This window comes from Hordeum vulgare, chromosome 4H, assembly GCF_904849725.1.
Source record: "Hordeum vulgare subsp. vulgare chromosome 4H, MorexV3_pseudomolecules_assembly, whole genome shotgun sequence".
Lineage (NCBI taxonomy): Eukaryota > Viridiplantae > Streptophyta > Magnoliopsida > Poales > Poaceae > Hordeum > Hordeum vulgare.
The window spans coordinates 517,557,187-517,567,362 of NC_058521.1; the positions used below are offsets into that span (position 1 = coordinate 517,557,187).

General features: G+C 42.6%; 1 long non-coding RNA gene across 2 annotated transcripts; it reads left to right on the forward strand.

The window, feature by feature from the left end:
- Positions 1-1,118: 1,118 nt before the first annotated feature.
- On the forward strand, positions 1,119-3,164 carry LOC123446743. Of its 2 annotated transcripts, none has more exons than XR_006631434.1 (4): positions 1,119-1,367; positions 1,463-1,688; positions 2,640-3,013; positions 3,129-3,164. It is a non-coding gene; the product is annotated as an uncharacterized LOC123446743 (long non-coding RNA). The 2 variants fall into 2 exon arrangements; XR_006631433.1 differs by having other exon boundaries at positions 1,125-1,367; positions 2,887-3,013.
- Positions 3,165-10,176: the final 7,012 nt, after the last annotated feature.

The following is a 10,176-nucleotide window of genomic DNA, read 5'->3' on the forward strand; positions in this document are numbered from 1 at the left end:
ACCGGACGGCAATGCTTGAATGCTTGTATAGTCTGGGCGAATGCCCAGAATAAGCGGTCCAGGATTTGCTCGTCCGGGTTCAATGGATTTGGAAGTTCTTTCCGGAAAACTTGAGTCCCCCTGTTAGCAACTGAAATCTGATGCAACATTCTAAGGACAAAAGAGTACGCCTCCTCATAGGTTCCATACAACCTCTGAAATATCTTTTCCTTTGCATGACGAGCCTTGCTATAGCTGATTGACCTATCCACGAGGGATTTTTCCTCCAAGCACATCGAAGAACATCCATGTAACATCCCAAAATTCTAAATTTTGGAATGTTATATAATTAAGTAATATTGATTGTTTTGTTGTGATATTGTTTGAATTTGAGTGGAGTTTTAAAATTTTAATAAGCTATCTAAATATTAGTAGACAGGGAATAAAGTGACTTTCCCACAATGATCCATTTGGATTTTGGTTGCATTTGACGTTTCATTTGGACTTGAAATATTCAAATAATTTTCCAATTATAAAGAAAGACAAATGACGAAAGATAATATGACTTCTTCAAAATATATAATTGGGAAATGTTTTCAAATATTTCTTTAGAGTTTATGAAATTTTTTGGACCATTTTATAAACCCTGGAAAACAAAATAGGGAGTGGTTATTATAGCCCAAATTGATTTATTGCATTTTGGGGGTTATGATGTTTGAATACTTTTTCACTTAAGAAAATAAAAAGAGAGGGGATAAGATGACTTCCTCAAAAATATGAATGAGTGGGAAAGTGTTAGAATATTGTTTGGAGTTTTTGAAGTTTGGTTGATAAATATTTTATTGCCAAGAACTTCCTATATTATATAAAATAAATATTTTATTAATTATTTGAGAAGAACAAAATGTTCACTATGCTCTATATTATAAATAGTGGGTTTCTAAATTACTATGATATTTTCCATATGTACTTTTGGTTTTGTTTTTCATTCAGAACACTTTATGTTCCACAAGGGAGCCATGTCGGCCGGCCGAGCAGCCAGCCAGGCCGCCAGCGCCCCGCGCCCTGATAGCCCCCGAGCATCTCTCTCGTACTCATCTCTCCCTCTCTCTCTCACTTACTGGCACATGGGGCCCGACCCAGCCCCCGTCTTCAACCTCCATAGCTTACGGGAGGAATTGCACATGCACTCCCGCACCATCCGGTCGAAGCTCCCGGGGATAACGTTTATCCCCACAACTCGGCATCGCCCAGCCGCGCCTATATAAAGCCCTGAGGCTCCTCGTTCCATTCAGCTGTTTCGCATCTCCCTACGCCACTCACAGCTGCTGCCGTGTCCATTTGCATCTCGCCGGCCGAACCAAGTTCGCCGAAGGATTCCGTCTCCGGTGAACCTCCACTATCTCTTTTTATTAGGGAAATCGGACCCCCTACTCGCAGCACATCATTTTGACATGGTTTTCCCCTTCCCCTTGCATCGCAGAGACGACCCCGAGCCGTCGGAGTTCGCCGGAGCACCGGAGCTCCACCACCTAGCCCCGCTCCATTCAGACACCGCCGCCACCCCGCGACACCATCGTGTGGCAGCCCCCATCGAGCGGCACCTTGTCGTCCCCTTCGCCCACGCCGGAGCCCGCCACAGCCGCCGCCCCTTTCCACGCTGCTCGCCACCATCCCTGCCCGACCACGATGCAAGCATCGTCGCCTCTGTAAGCCTCGACCCTCTCGTTCCCTATGTAGATTAGATTAGGTGTTTTTTTAGATCGAAGGGGTATGTGGTTAATCAAAGTATCTTTTAAACCATGTGGTTTATTGAAAACCAAACATCGATTTTTGTTTTAGTTAGCCATCGTCACCGTCTTCTTTATTTGTTGGCCATCCACCGCATAGCGTCGAACACGACGAAATGCAACCAATAAACCAGGGTCGGACAAGTCGCGCTCTAGCCGGGAATGTTCAGTTTTTAGCGTTTTCAGAAAACGGTGCCGTGGCGGCCTTTTTAGCAGATTTTATTTAGATTTTCAAACAGCCTCAACTTTTTGACCGTAGATCCAAACGAGATGAAACGAGCGGAAACTTATTCATCTTGAATAGCTCTATCCAGAGAACCTATCCTTGCAAACTTTGGCATGTTCAAAATTTAATTTAATTCAGATTTGAATTCAAACTCTATTAGGACATATCTCTTAAATTGTATGCCCGTTTGAGTCGAATCTTTTTGCACTTCCTCGCCCAAGATAAATCCTATGCCATGAATCATTGCCACAATATTTTCACTCAATTAGTTTTTGTCCATGATAAGTTTTACTAGTATATCTTGTAGGAACACTCGTGCACATCACGAATTTTGAACCATATTTTCACACATTAGTTCTATAGAAAAATTGCATGCTATTTATGTGTGTTGGATTTTATTTGTATTTTGAGAATATTTGTGTTGCATGTTACTTCCTCCGTTCCTAAATATAAGACCTTTTAGAGATTACACTATAGACTATATACGGATGTATATAGACATATTTTAGAGTATAGGTTTACTCGTGTTGCTTCGTATGTAGTCTATAGTGTAATCTCTAGAAGGTCTTATATTTAGGAACGGAGGGAGTACTTTGCATTGTATGAATGTTTGTTTATGTGTATTTATTTTACCTTTGCACTAGATTGTGCGGAGTGTTAAGTCGAGTACTATCATTCCCAGCTCTACTCCGAGTGCCAAGGCAAGTCTACATCTTGATCATACCAGATTTTACCTATGTTTTTATATGCACATAGTCCTTTTGTAGTAGGATTGCATGGTAGGAAATTTTCCGGATGGCTTTGCTTGCACCCGGTAGTTCATTTGAGGTAGGTTTGAACCGTACAACTTTGTCGCCACCATGTTAAATTATTAATGCTTTGTCAAAGTAGGCGTGCATTGGGGAGTTCTCCGGCAGAACAACGGCGTGGTGGTGGTGGTGGCAGTGTGATCTCAGCAGAGCTTTGCCAAGCGTTGCGGTAGACACGTTTCGGATGAGAAATCGATCTAGGGAGAGAGGTAGGTTTGATACGTCCATTTTGCATCATGCTTTCATGTTGATATTTATTGCTTTATGGGCTGTTATATTACTTTGTAGTACCATATTTATGCATTTTCTCTCTTATTTTGCAAGGTTTATTTGAAGAGGGAGAATTCAGGCAGCAGGAATTCTGGACTGGAAAAGGAGCAAATCTTAGTTCACTATTCTGCACATCTCCAAATGCCCTGAAAAGTTACGTGGAATTTTTTGGGATTATATAAAAATACTGGGCGAAAGAAGTACCAGAGGGGGGCTGCAAGGGCGCCACAAGCCCTGCCACCGCCACCCCCCTGGTGGCGGAGGGCAAGCTTGTGGGCTCCCTGACGGCCCACTAGCCCCCCTCTTTTTCTATATGAAGGGTTTCGTTCCAGAAAAAATCAATCGGAAGCTTTTTCGTGGTTTTGCCGCCGCCACGAGGCGGAACTTGAGCAGATTAAATCTAGAACTCCGGCAGGACGATCCTGTCGGGGAAACTTCCCTCCCGGAGGGGGAACTCGTTGCCATCGTCATCACCAACACTCCTCTCGTCGGAGGGGAGGCATCTTCATCAACATCTTCATCAGCACCATCTCCTCTCCAATCCCTAGTTCATCTCTTGTAACCAATCTCCGTCTCACGACTCTGATTGGTACTTGTAAGGTTGCTAGTAGTGTTGATTACTCTTTGTAGTTGATGCTAGTTGGATTACTTGGTGGAAGAGTTTATGTTCAGATCCTTGATGCTATTCATTACACCTCTGATCATGATTATGATTATGCTTTGTGAGTAGTTACTTTTGTTCCTGAGGACATGGGATAAGTCATGTTAATAACAGTCATGTGAATTTGATATCCGTTCGGTATTTTGATATGATGTATGTTGTCTTTTCCTCTAGTGGTGTTATGTGAACGTCGACTACATAACACTTCACCATATTTGGGCCTAGAGGAAGGCATTGGGGAGTACTAAGTAGATGATGGGTTGCTGGAGTGACAGAAGCTTAAACCCGAGTCTATGCGTTGCTTCGTAAGGGGCTTATTTGGATCCACTAGTTTAATGCTATGGTTAGACGTTGTCTTAATTCTTCTTTTGTAGTTGCGGATGCTTGCGAGAGATGTTAATCATAAGTGGGATGCTTGTCCAAGTAAGGGTAGTACCCAAGCGCCGGTCCACCCACATATCAAACTATCAAAGTAACGAACGTGAATCATATGAACATGATGAAACTAGCATGACAGAAATTCCCGTGTGTCCTCGGGAGCGTTTTTCCTCCTATAAGACTTTGTTCAGGCTTTTCCCTTGCTGCAAAAGGGATTGGGCCACTTGCTGCACCGTTGCTACTACTTGTTACTTGTTACTCTTTGCTTGCTACGTTTCACCTCGCTACACCATCACTTGTTACCGCTACTTTCAGTGCTTGCAGTTATTACCTTGCTGAAAACCGTTTATCAGAGCCTTCCGCTCCTCGTTGGGTTCGACACTCTTACTTATCGAAAGGACTACGATTGATCCCCTATACTTGTGGGTCATCAAGACTCTTTTCTGGCGCCGTTGTCGGGGAGTGAAGCGCCTTTGGTAAGTGGAAATTGGTAAGGAAACATTTTTATACTGTGCTGAGATTTATTGTCACTTGTCACTATGGAAACTGTTCCTTTGAGGAGTTTGTTCGGGGTATCTTCACCACGAACGGAAGCACGAGGAGTTGTTCCTCAACCTGAGGTACCTACTGAAAATTCCTTCGGGTATGCTTGAGAAACTGCTGGCTAATCCTTTCACAGGAGATGGATCTTCACATCCAGACTTGCATCTGATCTATGTAGATGAAGTTTGTGGTTTATTTAAGCTTGCAGGTTTGCCCGAGGATGAGGTAAAGAAGAAAATCTTTCCTTTATCTTTGAAGGATAAGGCGTTGACATGGTATAGGCTATGTGATGATACTGGATCATGGGGCTACAATCGGTTGAAATTGGAATTTCATCAAAAGTTTTATCCAATGCATTTAGTACATCGTGATCGGAACTTTATTTATAACTTTTGGCCTCGTGATAGGGAAAGCATAGCTCAAGGTTGGGGGAGGCTTAAATCAATGCTATATTCATGCCCCAATCATGAGCTCTCAAGAGAAATCATCCCTCAAAACTTTTATGCTCGGCTTTCTCATGAAGATCGTACCATGCTTGACACTTCTTGTACCGGTTCTTTTATGAAGAAGGATATTGATCACAAGTGGGATTTATTGGAAAGAATCAAACGCAACTCTGAAGATTGGGAGCTGGAGGAAGGAAAGGATTCAGGTATGAATTTCCAGTTTGATTGCGTTAAATCTTTTGTTGAGACAAACACTTTTAGAGATTTTAGCGCTAAGTATGGACTTGACTGTGAGATAGTAGCTTCTCTATGTGAATCTTTTGCTGCTCATGTTGATCTTCCCAAAGAGAAGTGGTTTAAATATCATCCTCCTATAGAAAGCAACATAGCCAAAACTAATCTAGTTGAGGAGAAAGTCATTACTTTTAGTGATCCTGTTGTTCCTTGTGCTTACACTGAGAAACCACCATACCCTGCTAGGATAAAGGATTATTCTAAAGCTCCAACTGTGATACGTAGGGGTTACATTAGACCACTTGCACCCCCTGAGGAATTAGATTTGAACCTAGTATTATTATTATCAAGATCTCTTAGCCGAAGACATAGACGGGCATGTTATCAAATTCTGTGAGGACTCTGCTAGAATTGCTAAACCTCACGCGAAAGACAAATACGGGCTTGTAGTTGGCCTGCCCGTTGTTTTTGTCAACATAGAAGATCACTGTTACCATGGTTTATGTGATATGGGAGCTAGTGTTAGTGCAATACCCCGTTCTCTATATGATGAAATCAAAGATGAGATTGCACCTGCCGAGTTAGAACCCGTTGATGTCACTATTACGCTAGCTAATAGAGACACTATCTGCCCTCTGGGAATTGTGAGAGACGTAGAAGTCTTGTGTGGTAAGATGAAGTATCCTACTGATTTCCTCGTCCTTGGTACTGCACAAGATAGCTTTTGTCCCATCATATTTGGTAGACCCTTTCTAAACATTGTCAATGCTCACATTGATTGCATTAAGCAGACTGTCACAGTTAGTTTCGAGGGTGTGTCTCATGAATTTAACTTCTCCAAGTTTGGAAGAACAACCCCATGAAAAAGAGTCATCTCGTAGGGATGAAATCATTGCTCTTGCCTCTATTGTCGTACCTCCTACGGATCCTTTAGAGCAATATCTGCTTGAGCATGAAAATGGTATGCATCTGGAGGAGAGAGATGAGATAGATAAAATTGTCTTAGAACAATATCCTATTCTCAAGAATAATCTGCCTGTTGAACTGCTTGGGGATCCTCCCCCACCAAAGGGTGATCCTGTTTTCGAGCTTAAACAGTTGCCTGATACTCTTAAGTATGCCTATCTTGATGAGAAGGAGATATATCCTCTTATTATTAGTGCTCTCCTCTGATAGCACGAAGAGAAGAAGTTACTAAGAACTCTGAGGAAGCACCGTGCTGCTATTGGATATACTCTTGATGATCTTAAGGGTATTAGTCCTACTCTATGTCAGCACAAGATTAAAACCGATCCTGACTTTAAACCAGTTGCTGATCATCAAAAGAGATTAAATCCTAAGATGAAAGAGGTTGTTAGAAAAGAAATATTAAAGCTTCTGGAAGCAGGAATCATTTGTCCTGTTGCTCATAGTGATTGGGTAAGTCCAGTACATTGCGTACCTAAGAAGGGAGGTATCACCGTCGTTCCTAATGATAAGGATGAACTAATCCCACAAAGGATTATTACCGGCTATAGAATGGTGATAGACTTCCGGAAACTGAACAAGGCAACCAGGAAAGATCATTATCCTTTGTCGTTTATCGACCAAATGCTAGAAAGGCTATCAAAACACACACACTTCTGCTTTCTAGACGGTTATTCAGGTTTCTCGCAAATACCTGTTGCACAATCTGATCAGGAGAAAACCACTTTCACCTGCCCCTTCTGTACCTTTGCTTATAGACGTATGCCTTTTGGCGTATGCGATGCACCTGCCACCTTTCAAAGATGTATGATGGCTGTATTCTCTAACTTTTGTGAAAAGATTGTCGAGGTTTTCATGGATGACTTCTCCGTTTACGGGTCATCCTTTGACGATTGCCTCAGCAACCTTGATCGAGTCTTACAGAGATGCGAAGATACCAACCTCGTCTTGAATTGGGAGAAGTGCCACTTTATGGTTAACGAAGGTATCGTCTTAGGACACAAAATCTCTGAAAGAGGCATTGAAGTTAATAAGGCTAAGGTTGATGCAATTGATAAAATGCCTTGCCCCACAGATATCAGAGGTATACGAAGTTTCCTAGGTCATGTTGGTTTCTATAGAAGGTTCATTAAAGACTTCTCTAAGATTTCTAGGCCTCTTACCAACCTCTTGCAGAAGGATGTTCCTTTTGTTTTTGATGAGGATTGTGAGGAAGCTTTCGAAATACTTAAGAAGGCTTTGATAACCGCACCTATTGTTCAACCACCTGACTGGAACTTGTCCTTTGAGATCATGTACGATGCTAGTGATTATGTTGTTGGTGCTGTTCTAGGACAGAGAGTTGACAAGAAGTTGAATGTTATTCACTATGCTAGTAAAACTCTAGACAGTGCCCAAAGAAACTATGCCACTATGGAGAAGGAATTTTTAGCAGTCGTGTTTGCATGTGAAAAGTTCAGATCTTATATAGGTGACTCCAAAGTCACTATCCACTCTAATCATGCTGCTATTAAGTACCATATGGAGAAGAAGGACGCTAAGCCTAGGTTGATCAGATGGGTTCTCCTGCTAAAGGAATTTGATTTACACGTCGTTGACCGAAAGGGTGCTGATAACCCTGTAGCAGATAACTTGTCTAGGCTAGAGAATGTCCTTGATGACCCACTACCTATTGATGACAGCTTTCCTGATGAGCAAATAATGTCATCCGCACTTCACATCGTGCACCGTGGTATGCTGATTATGCAAATTATATCGTAGCCAAATACATACCACCCAGTTTCACCTATCAGCAAAAGAGAAATTCTTATTTGATTTGAGACACTACTTTTGGGATGATCCTCACCTTTATAAGGAAGGAGTAGATGGTGTTATTAGACGTTGTGTGCCTGAACATGAACAGGGACAGATCTTGCAGAAGTGTCATTCCGAAGCCTACGGAGGACACCATGCTGGAGATAGAACTGCTCATAAGGTATTGCAGTCAGGTTTCTATTGGCCCACTCTCTTCAAGGATGCCCGTACGTTTGTCTTGTCTTGTGACGAATGCCAAAGAATAGGGAATATCAGTAAGCGTTAGGAAATGCCTATGAACTATTCACTTGTCATTGAACCATTTGATGTCTGGGGCTTTGATTATATGGGACCTTTCCCGAGTTCCAATGGGTACACTCACATCTTAGTTGTTGTGGATTACATCACTAATTGGGTAGAAGCTATCCCCACTAAAAATGTTGATCACCACACCTCTATTAAGATGCTTAAAGAAGTCATTTTCCCAAGATTTGGAGTCCTTGGATATCTGATGACTGATGGCGGTTCACACTTCATTCATGGTGTTTTCTGCAAGATGCTCGCTAAGTATGATGTCAACCATAGAGTTGCATCTCCTTATCATCCTCAGTCTTGTGGTCAAGTGTAGTTGAGTAATAGGGAGATCAAGTTGATCCTACAAAAGACCGTCAATAGATCTCGAAAGAACTGGTCTAGCAAACTTGAAGATGCACTATGGGCTTATAGAACTGCTTATAAAAATCCCATGGGCATGTCACTGTATAAAATGGTTTACGGTAAGGCCTGTCATTTACCTCTTGAGATGGGACACAAAGCTTATTGGGCAATCAAAGAGCTCAACTTCGATTTCAAACTTGCCGGTGAGAAGCGGTTGTTTGATATCAGTTCGTTAGATGAATGGAGGGCCCGTGCATAAGAGAATGCCAAGTTGTTCAAGGAAAAGGTTAAGAGATGGCACGACAAACGGATACAGAAACGAGAGTTCAATGTAGGTGATTATGTCCTGCTACGTAATTCTCGTTTAAGATTTTTTGCAGGCAAGCTTCTCTCTAAATGGGAAGGTCCTTATGTTATCGAGGAAGTATATCGTTCCGGTGCCATCAAAATAAATAACACGGAAGGAAATTTTCCTAGAGTGGTAAATGGGCAAAGAATCAAGCATTACATCTCTGGTACTCCCATAAACGTTGAGACCAATATCATCAATGTCATAACTCCAGAGGAGTACATAAGGGATGTTTATCAGCCTATTTTAGACCCTGAAAATGAAGAGGTATCTGTTTCGGTAAGAAATTGGACTCCGACGCTTTCCCAATAGGAAATTTCCTCCGTTTTGGAATTTTTGGAAAATTAGAAAAATAAAAAGCAGTCCGAAGAGCGCACGAGGCGGCCACAAGCCCTGCCACCACCACCCTCCCCCTGGTGGAGGAGGGCAAGCTTGTGGGCACCTCGTGTGCCTCCCGGACTCCGTTTTCTTGTGGAGCACTCCTTCTCGTCCAGAAAAAATCAATATATATTCACCCGAAGGTTTTGATCTCCGTATCGCGCAGTTTTCCTCTGTTTTCGTTTCGAGTCTGTTTTTGCCGCAGATCTAGGACAAGATGTCTTCTCAGGATTCAGAGGGGGGGAGCTATGTGGCTGACTACCATGCTAACCCTAAGGTCTATGGGGACTTGGAACCATATGGCTGGACCACTGATGAGGAAGAGGACTATGAGCCCAAGGGGAAGGAACAAACGAGTTCCGATGAAGAGGGGGCTCCTCTACCTCAACCTACAAACACCCATGTGCAGTTCAAGAAGTCAAGCCTCCCCAACTCCAGGAGGAAGCCTAAGACCATATTTATCCCCTCTCGTTTCTTGCAGGAGAGTAAGCAGGAGCTTTGCCATAGAGTGTTGAAACTTGAGTAGGAAAATGATGGTTTAAGGGAGCAGAACTTTTTGCTCAAGTGGAAATTAGACAAGCTCAAGACTGCTTCGACAACTCCACCACCATCACCACCGAAGGAAGACAACCAAGCATTGGTATGGGCAATCCCCTTGGCTTCTGCCAAGCTTGGGGGAGTTGCCCTGGTATAATA